Genomic DNA, 14,978 nt, shown 5'->3' on the forward strand with positions numbered 1-14,978 from the left:
ATTTCGAATCCCATCCTATCGTCGTTCCGACCACTTTTCCTATAAGGGTGATCCTACATAAGCCAGATCTATTGGGAAGAATGACAAAGTGGGCCATAGAGTTGAGCTCATTTGATATAATGTACGAACCCAGAACAGCTATCAAAGGATATGCGGTGGCTGATTTCTTGCTGGAATGTGATGTAGAAGACATAGAGGAGGATCTTAGGGATTCTTCATGGAAGCTCTTTGTTGATGGCTCTTCAAATTAAATGGGGGCAGGAATTGGGATCAAATTGCAGACAGCAGAGGATGCTGAGTCAAGTGATCTATCTTGAATTCAATGCAACCAATAATGAGGCAGAATACAAAGCATTGTTGGTAGGGTTGAAGCTGGCTAAAGAGCTAAAGGTCAAAAGTTTAGTTGCTTTTAACGATTCGAAGCTAATCATTCGGCAGGTGACTGGGGAGTATGGAACCAAGGATGGGACGATGGAGCGTATCACTCTACCGTTATGCACGAAGCAAAGAGCTTTGATCAAATCGAGTTCATCTAATTGCCAAGAGAACGTAATGAAAATGCCGATAGATTAGCCTACAGTGCATCAAGTTATAAAGAAATACTGGCAAGGGTGATTCCAATTGATGTGTTGTGTCAGCCATCTATCTTTGAGGAGCCGTCTAGCTAGGATCCTCGGCAAGTAAATGTCATACCATATGAGCCGAGTTGGATCGATCCAATAATGACTTTCATACGAGATGGGGTGTTGCCCGAACAAAGAGATGAGGCAAGGAAAATCAAACTAAATGCTGCAAAGTATGCCATAGTACATAACCAGTTGTATAGAAAGTCTTTCTCGGGTCCATACTTGAAATGTGTTACCCCCACGGAAGCTAGGCAGATCTTACCAACTATCTACGAGGGTGTGTGTGGCAATCACTCAGGAGAGAGATCTCTGGTGCATAAAGTGATGATGCAAGGATATTTTTGGCCGAACATGTTGCGAGATGCAAAAGAATTTTTTTAAAGATACGATAAGTGCCAGAGGTTTGGACCACTGATCCACTAACCACCTGAAGATTGCATGTAATGGCCAAACCATGGCCTTTCGCGCAATGGGGGATGGATATGGTTGGCCCTCTTCCAACCGCGAGATCACAGAACAAATATGTTCTGCTTGCAACAGACTATTTTACCAAATGGGTGGAGCCAAAGCCTATAACAACCTGGATTTTTAAGAGTTTTTATTTCATTATTATTTTTGTGTCATTGGAGACTTGTCAATTGAAGATTGAATTTTTATTTTTTTTATTGGAGACTTACAGTTGATTGGATTTGATTATTTTGTATGCATATATTTTGATTATATATATAGCATCTATTAAAGAGAGAGACTAGGTGCGAAATTAGAATGGAAAATGAAATGGAAATAGAAGAGAAATGGGTTTTGATTATTTAAAGTTTGTTGCAAATAATATATATATATATATATATATATATATATATATTGGTGCAAAACCAAGCTACCAGCCGAGTTTAGAAAGAGGAAAATGGAAATCATAAGGTGATTTTGGCGAGTCCCACTTACATGTTACGTAATGAGTTTAATTTGGGTTTTTTGTTGCATTAAATATATATATAGATATATAATGCAATCTGATGGAGAGAGATAAGAATGAAAAAAAAAAAATGGGTGGCGGGTCCTAGGTGAATAATGGATTTGATTTTGGTTTTGTCACATTATATACATTACATATATATATAGTATTTTGTATCAAATGGAAATGAAAGCAAATGGGCTGCCAGCCGAATTCAGAGAAAGAAAGTAAATTGAAATGATTTTTGGGTGGGGCCCACGCAATAGATTTTTGGCCAAAAGTCTTGGCTTCAGGCAATTCACGTGGGCAGTTTTTGGTGATATATATAAAGTAATGTAATGAAGAGTAAGTTATCATAAGGAAGAAGGCTTGGGTGCGGGACCCCTAGTTGATATTTTGGCTAAAGTAAAATGATATTTTCTGTCTCCTTTTTTAGGTGTGATGGTGAGCAGTTGGGTGTGTTGGTAGAAATTCCTATATATCTTACTAATTTGGTGATGATACAGAGAATAAGAAAATAGAGGAATTAGATAATAGAGAGAGATAAAGGCAAGACACACAGAGAGAGAAAAGAGAGAGTTTGTAGAGGCTGTGAGCTTTGAGGCTTTATGATCAGATAATCTATGATTTGTTTTACAGAGTAGGGATCATCATACCTCACTTGGATGATTTGTTTTAAATATTTTATTGATTGTTATTTTGCTAAAATTATATATACGTATTTTTGTTTAAATATATATGTATATTTTGTGAAATTAATTTTACATGAAATTTTTTGAAATCCTTACTATGGTTTTTTCAACTGTCTCACCCCCTACAATTTCAGGTACCGAGGATGCTTGAGAATTTTTAGCTGCGGGCTTAGGTGAAAGAGTTGGTGTTGAGGAATTAATTTATTTTATTTAGAGATTTTTATGTATTTATTTGAGGATATTGATTTAGTATCAATTTAATTAATTTGAGATGTTATCTTATTTATTTGAGAAAATTTGATTGATTTTGTATCAATAAAGGGTATTTTATTTCTTTTGAGATCCTGGGTGTCTTTTACGAAGTATTTTGATTTAATGAAATCGAGGATTTTATTTAGAAAAAAATTCGGGGCGTTACAGAATGGTATCAGAGCCTGTACCCAGCCGGAAGTGTGAATTTGGTGATGTTGTTGACGGGTGTGAGTGGGCGAGTGTTTAGTTCTGAATAGCTACCTCTCGTAGCCTGGTGTGTGTGGGCAGGTGTCGTTCACTGACAGCTACTGGGGTGGTCAATAATTGTGATTTGGCATGTTGTATTGCCTGGCTTTATTATTGACCTTGTTTTTGTGAGCGGGTGACGGCATTGATTAGCTATCACAACGGTTACGGAGTGTGTAGGTGGGTAATTAGCATTGTCAGGTACCATAACATTTTTCATGTCATGGTATCTCGCATTGCCTGGGGTAAGGATTTTTGAATTTTATTTTACCACTTTTGATGTTTTCAGGTATGTGAAAATTGTTGGATCTGAATTTCAGGATGAAATTCTTTTTAAGTGGTGGAGAATGTAACAACCCAAATTTTTAAGAGTTTTTATTTCATTCTTATTTTTGTGTCATTGGAGACTTGTCAATTGAAGATTGAATTTTTATTTTTTTTATTGGAGACTTGCAGTTGATTGGATTTGATTATTTTGTATGCATATATTTTGATTATATATATAGCATCTGTTGAAGAGAGAGACTAGGTGCGAAATTAGAAAGGAAAATGAAATGGAAATAGAAGAGAAATGGGTTTTGATTATTTAAAGTTTGTTGCATATATATATATATATATATATATATATATATATATTGGTGCAAAACCAAGCTACTAGCCGATTTTAGAGAGAGGAAAATGGAAATCATAAGGTGATTTTGGCGGGTCCCACTTACATGTTATGTAATGAGTTTAATTTGGGTTTTTTGTTGCATTAAATATATATATAGATATAGAATGCAATCTGATGGAGAGAGATAAGAATGAAAAAAAAATAAAAAATTTGGTAGGTGGCGGGTCCTAGGTGAATAATGGATTTGATTTTGGTTTTGTCACATTGTATAAATTATATATATGTAGTATTTTGTATCAAATGGAAATGAAAGCAAATGGGCTGCCAGCTGAATTCAGAGAAAGAAAGGAAATTGAAATGATTTTTGGGTGGGGCCCACGCAATAGATTTTTGGCCAAAAGTCTTGGTTTCAGGCAATTCACGTGGGCAGTTTTTGGTCATATATATAAAGCAATGTAATGAAGAGCAAGTTATTATAAGGAGGAAGGCTTGGGTGTGGGACCCCTAGTTGATATTTTGGCTAAAGTAAAATGATATTTTCTGTCTCCTTTTTTAGGTGTGATGGTGAGCAGTTGGGTATGTCGATAGAAATTCTATATATGTTACTAGTTTGGTGATGATACAGAGAATAAGAAAATAGAGGAATTAGAGAATAGAGAGAGATAAAGGCAAGACACACGGAGAGAGAAAGCCGAGAGTTTGTAGAGGCTATGAGCTTTGAGGCTTTATGATAAGATAATCTATGATTTGTTTTACAGAGTAGGGATCATCGTACCTTAAATGGCTTGGATGATTTGTTTTAAATATTTTATTAATTATTTTTTTGCTAAAATTGCATATACATATTTTTGTTTAAATGTATATGTATATGTATATTTTGTGAAATTAATTTTGCATGAAACTTCTTGAAATTCTTATTGTAGTTTTTCCTACTGTCTCACCCCCTATAGTTTCAGGTACCGAGGATACTTGAGGATTTTTAACTACGGACTTAGGTGGAAGAATTGGTGTTGAGGAATTAATTTATTTTATTTAAATATTTTTATGTATTTATTTGAGCAAATTGATTTAGTATCAATTTAATTAATTTGAGATGTTGTCTTATTTATTTGAGAAAATTTGATTGATTTTGTATCAATAAAGGGTATTTTATTTCTTTTGAGATCCTGAGTGTCTTTTATGAAGTATTTTGATTTAATGAAATCGATGATTTTATTTAGAAAAAATTCGGGGTGTGACAAAGCCATATCCTAGTGTGACGCAGGCCCAAGTAAGACTTTTCATCTAGAGTAATATCATTTGTCGTTTTAGCGTGCCGAGATCGATCATTATGGACAATAGGACTAATCTCTACAATAAGTAAGTGAGGAACTTGCTGGAAGAATATGGAATCAATCAAAAGTTGGCAGCGGTTAGCCATCCGCGAGCGAACAGCCAAGCTGAAATAACAAACAGAACAATCTTTGATTGTATTAAGAAGAAGCTTGAAGACAAAAAGGGGAAATGGTTGAATGAGCTTTCGAATGTCTTGCGGGCTTACAGAACAACCCCTAGACTACCAACCGGAGAAAGCCCATTCGCTATGGCATACGGTACTGAGACGGTAATACCGGTCGAACACTTAGTCACGACTGTTCGAAGTTTAGCATGGAACCAAAAGCAGAATGATAGTATGTTGAAATTTAACCTCGATTTACTGGAGGAGAAAAAAGATGTAGCGGCTATAAGGCTCGCGTCATAGCAGCAAACTCTTATGAATAGTCACAACAAAAAAGTGAAGCATGGAGACTTTACGACCGGCGATTTAGTTCTAAAAAAGAAGGTGGGAATTGTTCAAAAGATGATGTCACCCTAGGAAGGTCCATAAAGAGTTGCAGAGGCCATAAGAAAGGGGGCATACAATTTAAAGACCATGACTGGGAGATTGGTCAACAAACCATGGAATGCCACATCTCTAAAAAGGTACTACCAGTAAAGATTGAATTCCATTATTATTCATTGACAATTACGCTTTTACAAATGTACATACTCTCTGAGATCTATATAAAAGATTTCACTCAGTTTCAAAAAGTTGATTGAGCAAAGAAAAATTTAGCCAAGAAAGTGGCAAGTGGCACCATGAGTCGAGCGTTAAATACTTGCACAAAATAAAAGCCAAGTGGCAAATGGCATTCTAGCCGAATACCAAGCACTTAACCAAGTAAGTGACAAATGGCACTACGAGCTGAACGCCAAACACTTGCAAAAGAAAAAGGTTAAGTGGCAAGTGGCATTCTAGCCGAGTGCCAAGCATTTAACCAAGTAAGTGGCAAATAGCACTACGAGCCGAACGCCAAACACTTGCAACAAAAATAAAAAATAAATAAATAAAAAGGGGTCAAGTGGCAAGTGGCATTCTAGCCGAGCGCCAAGCACTCAACCAAGTAAGTGGCAAATGGCACTCCGAGCCGAACACCAAACACTTGTAAAAAAAGGGATCAAGTGGCAAATGGCATTCTAGCCGAACGCCATACACTCAACCAAGTAAGTGGCAAATGACACTCTGAACCGAACGCCAAACACTTGCAAAAAAAAAGGGGTAAAGTGGCAAGTGGTATTCTAGCCGAGCGCCAAGTACTCAACCAAGTAAGTGGCAAATAGCACTCCGAGCCGAACGCCAAACACTTGCAAAAACAAAAAAAAAAAAAAAAAAAGAAAAAAAAGGTGGTCAAGTGGCAAGTGGCATTTTAGCCGAACGCAAGCACTTAACCAAATAAGTGGCTAATGGCACTATGAGCCGAACGCCAAACATTGCATAAAATGAAAAAAAAAAAAAAAAAAAAATAGAAAAGTTGAATTATCAGTTCATTCAAGCACGGGTTGGAGTATCGAAGCTTTACAAAACAAAGTTGGTCATTTCATTCATCATCATAAAGTAGTTCTTATAGTACAAAAAGTGATATTGGAATGAAAGAAAAACAAATACAAAAGGTAGCAAAACACTATTTTGTTGCATCTTCTCCTGAGACAGATCAATTGACCATTCCATTATCCCTGGCTGCATCATCATCACCAACCGGTTCACTGTCTCCCTCTCCATCATTGGTTGTTCCATTACCCTTGGAGGGAGAGTCAAGATAGATGATCTCCTCAGTCGGTGGAGTTCTATCAGTGGCAACAGATGTAGGGGGAACAAAGGTGGTGATGGGAGGTACATTCAGAGGACGAATAGGTGAGACCACCCCTGAAGCTGCAATCTCATTGCACTCAATGAATATATTTTCAGCAGGAGCAGGGAGTGGATCCTGGTAAGTGTTCAGCGGATCAATGTCCAGGGAGGCATCTAACTCATCTGGACCCGCACAGGTGCTTGATTCGCCCTCAGGGGGAGAATGGTTAATAAAGCCGTCTCTGTATCCCTCTACATACCTGAGGGCCCCGATCCTAGAGAAATGGGCGTGAAGAACCTTCATACCTCCATCGACCCTATGACGACCCTGGATTTTTCAACCCAGTGTGTCCTGTGATGACCCAAAACGGATCCAAAATGCGGAAGCAAAAGATAGAACAATGGTCTCTAGAGATACAACACTCCTCTATGACACCAATGTGAGCCTCAACGAGGTCACAAAACCCAAAGGAAGTAAATGCGGAAGCAACATTTCAAAAACGGAAAAGAATGAACCTAGGGGTAAAATGGCCATTCCATAATGAAATGGGTGCCACCGTGCACACCATTGGAAAGACAACGAAAAAATAATGAATTTAGACTCAAGAATCACCTAATTCGGAGTCCAGACGACAAAGATATCAAGTTCTGAAGTCGAAGAAATGGAAACCCTATCCCTGTTCGAACCGAAAACAAACACTACCATACTAAAACTTGAATATCTTGAGCTACAAGAATAATATGAATCTTAAATTGGTACCATTGGAAAGCTTACTTCAACGCGGTCAATTTAGACTTAAGAACGGACCAATTCGGAGTTAAAACGAAGAAGTTATGACGATTTGAAGTCAGAGGTGCAGTGCTGAACCAAGACACACATACACCCGTGAACAGTACCTCAAGCGCTCGACCAAGGGCTTCGAGCGCTTGAAAATTGCCCAAAGAGTTCTGCCCAAAGTTAGAGCACTCGAACCCCCTTTAGAGAGCTCGAACTGCTAAAAGCTTAGCAAAAATCTGAGTTTGAAATGTGATTTTGAGGGCTTTCTGGGCCTTTTTGAAAAAAATACAAAGAAGAAATGACCCTCAAAATCATGTTTTCTAGCCAACCATACCAAAAGAAAACTTTATTTTTCATGTGAAAACCCCAAAATGCCCTTAGATCAGATTAGGCTCAAAACGGCGAAAATGTAACTTTGCACCAAGTATGCATTTGACCCCAAATGCATTTCTAGGCTGAAACGAATATGCACACAAATGTAATAAGTGATTTTGAGCGCACGGGAATGGTTCGCGGCTCCCAAAAATGGTCGAGTTAAAATCCGACCCTAAACGGCCAAAAAGGCAAAAATGGATTTGAAATGGATATTTTGAAAACCAAAATTAGCAAATGATTGGAAATTACCGTTTGGCCCTTGGCCACACTTCATGCATGATTAATGAGATCCTACGGAAGAATCAAAATAGAATTCCCACACCCGATGTAAACATAGTGAGACAATAACTTAACATTTTTCAATATTTTTATAATATTTCATGAAATCAAAACTACATAGGATACAAATACATGTCATTGGCCTCCGGCCTCATCTTATACATGTCAAATACATTAAAAAAAATGTACTCGTGTACACATTACATGTTTAAATTCAAATATACATATTTTGACATATAAGGCTACAAATGGCTTTTCAAGCCAACCTTTACAAGAAATGAAAATCTTCAAGTCCACCAATCATCCAAGCATGACGAGAATCGCAACCTTGGTTCTTGTACCTGAAATATGCCCCAGTATCGTAGGGGTGAGTAACATAAAGCTACTCATAGGAAATAAGCATGCATCGACTTACGTTTTACAAGTTTGCATGATTTAATTATTGTGGTTCATTCCACCTAACGTCTATGTCAAAGGTGAGACTCAATGAGCATCCTAGGTGAGACTCAATGAGCATCCTAGCTACCTAAGATCATTTCTAGCATCAATCACCTCATTCATGCAATTTTAGCAACATAGGGTTATGCTTACACAAGGCAACAACATAGGAGCATGTGTAACGACCCGGTCATTTGCCTTCCTTTCCTTTTTCCTGAAATTTTACGAATGAATTTTTTTTTTATTTTAATTTTCTTTTCTGAGCTCTATTTCGTGTCGCTTAGTGTCATCTCAAGTGCTCGGAATTGGTTCCTGAGACTCTTTTCCGTGGATTGACAACTCCCTTTGAGGACCGAGTCATTTCTGCATTTTCACTTTTCGGACACTATGCGTCTTTCGTCCTTTTCCCTATTTCGTCTTTTTCCCTATTCTGTCTTTTCCCCATTTGTCACATTGTTGGCACAACCTCACTTCTCATGCTCGGAGTTGGTTTTTAACTTCACGTGCCTTCATCTTGAGTGGTTTCCACGAAATACGTATCTTTACTTTTGCAAGAAAGTACTCTGGTTGCTCCCGGTATCCATAAGGGGCATGGATGCAAAGTTCTTTGAAATTATTTTCTTTTCTTGGAGTGTTTTTCGTAAATATCTTTTGAAGATATTTTATTTCAGGGGTTTTTAAGAAAATATTTTTGGAAGATATTTTCATTATGGGCCATAAGTGCAGTTTTCACTTTTTGGAGGGGCCATTGTGCAATTAATGAAAGTTATTGCAAAATGTCTTGTTTTGAGCCTGGATCCTCGTAAGGGATTCATTTTCACATTTCGTTGAGTTCTATACTCTTGGAATTTCCTCCTGGTCGATGTTTTCCAGTTTCAGGATTTCTGGCCCTAGTTTTCGCCAAACTTGTTTTGAGCATAACTTTCTGCTCGGGACTCAGTTTTCAACACCGTTTCTTTCTTTGTTCATATTTTATCATTTTGAATCTTTTTCATTCACAAAGTTTTTCCATTTGAGCGCGTCTGCTAAAATTTTACTTTTTCGGACCCGGCGGGGCCCGTTCGGGGCACTTTTTGAGATTTCTATAAAAGGGGGGTGAGATATTTCATTTTTCATCTTCTCCCCTCTTCATGCACGACCTGGAGCTTCCATGGCAGCCCAAGGGGTGCTGCCATCTTCTCTCTCCTCTTTTGGTTCACTTTTCCTTAATGGAAAGTCTTCGGCTTTAACGTTTGTTGTTCCCCTCGCCGTGCTAAACCTTTCCCCCTTATTAGAATTCAGTTTTGACCATTTCTTGAGTTTTATTTTGAGGTCAAGTTATGATTTTGATGGGGCTTTCATGGGGGTTATGTTCACGGCGTTCTCCCCGACAAAACCTAGTAGTTTTGTCGGATTCGGAACCGTTCCATTTTGATGGCATTTGAGATTTTCATCTCAAATTGAGGTAGGGGATGTTCTAGGTTTAAATTCTTGTTATATAGCATGCTTGTGATGCTTATAATACTTGTTTGCATGATTAAATATAAAATCTAGAGATTTTATTATTTATTTTTCTTGTACGGGATCTAATTTTTTCGGTTGCTCATGACTTGGTTTAAACATGTAACATGATTTTATATTGCCCCTTGATATGCTCATTGTCATGTATTAAAATTGGAACATTTGAATAAGCATTAAAGATTTTATTTAATATTTATCTTAGGTGAAAGATTAATTCACATGGTCTTAACTAGCTTAAAAATAATATGTGTTAGCATACTAAATTAGGCCTTAGCATGCTCTCCAACATAGTTGAATTTGAAAGTGATTGGAGGTGTTTTGAAAATTAGTAATTATTAATTAATTTGATTAATTAATTTGCCCCGAGTGCACTATTCACTCTATTTGAATTCCGACTTGATATTCTTGATTTACATGCCATATAGTTTCACATATAATTGATTTAGAATATTCGGTTAGGTTTTGAAACCTTTTATTTAATTAAATTCCATGTTTAAGATTTAATCCTCAAGGTGATATATAACTTGGGATTGTATTGTGGCATGCTAGAAAATTAAGCTTAGGTATAGTTGTTCACATATATTAAATTGGGATTAATTGCATGAGAATTGCAACTTTTAATTTATATTTAACTTTAGTGAAAGGTTAAGTCACATGGTCTTAAATTGAATGAAATAAACTTGTAATGTGATATTACATTAGTCATTGGCATATTCTCTAAGATATGTTAAATTGAGAGTATTTGGTTAAGTTTAAAAATCTAGAAATTTTAATGAAAAGAATTAATTAAAATCTATTTTGTGGTCCCATTAGTTTAATTAAGGTTTTAACTTGATATTTGTATTGACCATGACTTGTTTACTAGTATATATTAATTTGGGACTATTAGAAGTTGTTTTGGAACCTTGGTAATTAAATTAGCATGATTTAATTAAAGTTCTACTTTGTTGTTCCAACAACCTAATTGAGTTTTAGAATGGATATAGGTGATGACCATACCATGTCTTTTAACATGTATTAAATTGAGGTTATTTGGAATTGAATCGGAATCTTGAGAATTTAATTGTGTTTATCTATTTAAATTCTTTCAATTTGCTCCATGATCTAGTTGTGTTTTAGAAGTGGTTTCTATATTCAAATCAGGGACTTAGACTTGTTATATATTCATTTGGTTATGTTTTGAACATTGGATAACATAGTTGCTATGTTTGTATTCGTGATAATATGTTTTCCTTATTGAATATATTGTTGCCTTGTGTAATGATTTGCACACTTCGTGTTTAACATCTTTCATGCATAGCGTGTAACGAATCGCACACTGAAGATTCGACATTCATCATATCATATTAGTTGTGGATTTAGAGCATGTATTGTATAGATTTCCAAATTTGATTGTGCTTAGTAGATAGTTGATTATCTTGCATATTCCTGTTGATATATGCGTTATTGCACAACTTGTTAATTTTGGAAACTTGGGGATGTCGTTGTTTGACTATGGCTAGGACGTGGTTCTAGTACGGGGGATAGTCCTTCTATATGGTCTAGTGCGCACATAGGGAGGTTACCCATGGGCTAGTAACCCTAAAGTAACTATGTTGTCGGTCTGATCCGGCGTGACGTCCGAGTATCCATTTTGTTTGATTTCGCATTTCATTTTCAAGTTGATAACTAGATGATGTTGTAACTTGTTGTTTCTTATTTGTCGTTCCATTTTAAGTTACAGGATGTTAACTTTGCGAAATTGTGCTTTATGCGTTGTATTGAAAGTTCCAATGTTGGTTAAATTGCATCGATATTGAAAATCGTGTTTTGACATTCTAATAAAGCTTAGGATTGATCATATTGATTCATTTATAACATAGACATTAGGTGGCATGAACCCCTACTATTATTTTGTGCTTTAGATTCTAAGTTGATGGCTTTGAGAACTTAAACCTTGTTGCATTGTATAACATGCTCTATTGTTGTTGAATTGCATGGATAATGTGATTCTTGTTAACTTGTATTCAAATATGCTTTTGTCATGTTGTATGGATTACTCTAGACCTAGTTCAATTATATTGAAAATGCAATTCATGTTAATCTATGCTCAAGCATTCTTCTTATCGTGTTCTTTGGATTATCCCAACCATGATTCGTTTCATACACGTATGTATATCATGATTCTTGTTACTTAGACTCTAAGGTAGCTTAGGATGCTCCCCGAGTCTCACTTAGACATAGACGTTAGGTGGCATGAGCCCCTTTAACATGTTTCACCTTGAGGTGATAAATTTATAAAATGCTAGGTCGATGCGTGCTCATCTCCTACGAGTAGCTTTATGTTACTCACCCCTACAATACTGGGGCATATTTCAGGTACGAAGACTTGGTTCGTTACGCCTAGCATTCCTTGGATGTCGTGTAGCTTTCAAGTTTCCATTTCATGCAAATGTTAGCATGAAATGTCATTTTGTAGACTTATATGTCAAAATATGTATATTTGATTCCATGTATGTAATGTGTACTTAAGTACACTTCTTTTAATGTATTTGATATGTATGAGATGAGGCCGTAGGCCAATGACCATTATATTGTGTTCAATGTACTTTTTAACTTCATGAAATATTGTGAAAATCTTGAAAAATCGCAAGTCATTGTTTCACCATGGTTGCATCGGGTGTGGGAATTCCATTCTCATTCTTTCATAGGGTCTCATAAATCATGTTTGAAGTGTGGCCAAGTCCCAAATGGTCATTTGATCCCGTTTTGTATTTTTGGATTCCGAGTTTTCATTCCAAGTTCCATTTTTTGCCTTTTTGCCCGTTAGGGGGTCGGATTTTGTATCGGTGGTATTTTTAAGTCATGGACCATTGTAGCACGTCCAAATAGGTAAGTTACGTTTGCGTGCATGGTCGTTTCTAGGCAAAACCTTATCGTTTGTGTTTTGAGCCTCTCGTGAATTCATTTCGCATTTTTTTTTGCATATTCTGATCTAGGGGCATTATGGACCTTTCACATCAGTTTTATTTTCTTCTTTTGACGTGGTTGAATGGAAAATATGATTTTAGGGGGGGTTTCTTCTTCGTGTTTTTCTAGAAAATGTCATCTTGATATCGGAAATCGCTTATGAAGTTCAGCTCTCAGTTTTTCAACATAGCAGCTTTTTGGACCTCCATGACCAGATTTCATGGAGGGGCATTTCGGGCATTCTACATTGAGTTTTTTTTTAATTCTCTCCTGAGTCACGTAGACAACTCAATTTTGAGGGGGGTTTCTTCTTTGTGTTTTTGCAAAAAAGTTCATCTAGGCCTCCAAATTCAGCCTCTGTTCTGGACTTTTCTGAAAAATAACCCCATAGCAGCTTTATGGGCTGCTGCTGCCAGCCATGGTGCACTCGGCGTGTGTGCGGCGTGCATGGGCGCACGCATGGGCGTGCGCATGGGGCTGTCATGGCCCCTCGTCGGGCCGCCGCGACGTCAATTCTTCTTTTGGGCTTTTCTCCTTCGTCCGAACTCCGATTCAAGTAAATTTTTTTTTGAACTTGACTAATTTTTCGTTGTCTTTTCAACGGTGTGCTCGGTTACACCTGGTTCTTTCTAGATAATTACTAGTTTACCCTTTTTGCTTTAAGTGCTCGTTTTTCTTCGTCATGCCGTTTCTCCTTCGTTCGGACTCCGAATCATTCGATTCTTGAGTCCATCTTGATTTGTTTTTCGTTGTCCTTCCAGCGGTGTGCTCGGTGGCACCCTAATCTACAGTTTTCAGAAATGACTATTTTGCCCCTGGGGGCTTATTTGTCATATTTTCGATCTTTTGCTTCCGTATTAATTCTTGTTGAGTTCCACGACCTCATGGAAGGTCACTTTGACTTCTTAGAGTCTTGTTTTCTGTTCTCGCTTCCGCATTCAGATCCTTTATCGGATCATCCTTACAGTTCATCACAAAACACGCTGGCCTAAAAACCAGGGTCGTCACAGCATGCTTTCACAAAGCAACAACATATAGATTCTCAAGGTAATCAACTTGAAGTCTAAAATGCAACATCAACTAAATATAACAATTCAGCATAATTAGAATATCTAATACCACACATCAAGACATAGGTTCTCTAGGTTATCAACTAGAAATCTAAAAGTGTGTAATCAACTAAATATAGCAATTTAGTATGGGTGTACTTAACAACATCAAAATGATTCACAAAAATCATAAAACATAGATGTACTTAACAACATCAGAATGATTCATTAAAATCATAAACATGGACGTACTTAACAACATCAAAATCGCCAAAAACCAAAACCACAAGTTACAATATAAACATGATTGTTAACTTGGAATTGAATGCGAAAACAAATAGTGGAAAACTTGGACATCTAAGCTCGGAATTCTGCCGAGATCTCAATGGTTATTCCAGGCACTAACCCGCAAGGAAGACCACCCTAAGTGCCCACTATCTCAATGACTTAGAGGACTCACATCCCCGTACTAGAGCCAAACCCTAGCCATCTCAACTCAACAATGTTCCAAGATTCCAAAATTAAACCAAATAAGTTCACAACTTATACATAACTTATATAATGCATGAAAACACCTTCCATGCACAAGTAGGTTGAAACCACACAATCCATGCCTTAGAATTTCAATTCTAAAATGACATACATAATGTCAATTACAAAGTGTGCAATTCACTACACATGACATCAATATATTCCATAAAGAAAACATGTTCTCATGAATATAAATATAACAACAAAGTTGTCCAATGCTCAAAACACAACAAAGTGAATACATAACAAGTTCAAGTCCATGATTTGAATATAGAAACAACTTCTAAAATACCAATAGATCCATAGAGTCATTAGATAGAATTTAATTAAACAAGATAATCAAATTCTCTAGATTTCAAATCAAATTCGAATAACATCAAATTAATAAATGTTAAACAACATAGCATGCTCATTACATATATCAAATCAAAAGTATCAAATGAGCAAGATAGCATCACATAGAATTTAATTAATTTAAATTAATCAAATCTCTAGATTTCAAAAGTTATTCAAATGATTCCAAATTAATATATATCAAGCACCAACTCAT

The 14,978-nt window shown here is 36.5% G+C and overlaps 1 long non-coding RNA gene across 1 annotated transcript; it reads left to right on the forward strand.

The window, feature by feature from the left end:
- The first annotated feature begins 1,638 nt into the window (after window positions 1-1,638).
- Window positions 1,639-4,543, forward strand: LOC132300791 (uncharacterized). Its single transcript, XR_009480569.1, has 2 exons — window positions 1,639-2,218; window positions 2,405-4,543. It is a non-coding gene; the product is annotated as an uncharacterized LOC132300791 (long non-coding RNA).
- Window positions 4,544-14,978: the final 10,435 nt, after the last annotated feature.

The sequence above is a fragment of the Cornus florida genome, unplaced genomic scaffold (genome assembly GCF_030987335.1).
Source record: "Cornus florida cultivar Cherokee Brave unplaced genomic scaffold, ASM3098733v1 CherokeeBrave_3.0.0_Hap2_Chr03, whole genome shotgun sequence".
NCBI classification, from domain to species: domain Eukaryota; kingdom Viridiplantae; phylum Streptophyta; class Magnoliopsida; order Cornales; family Cornaceae; genus Cornus; species Cornus florida.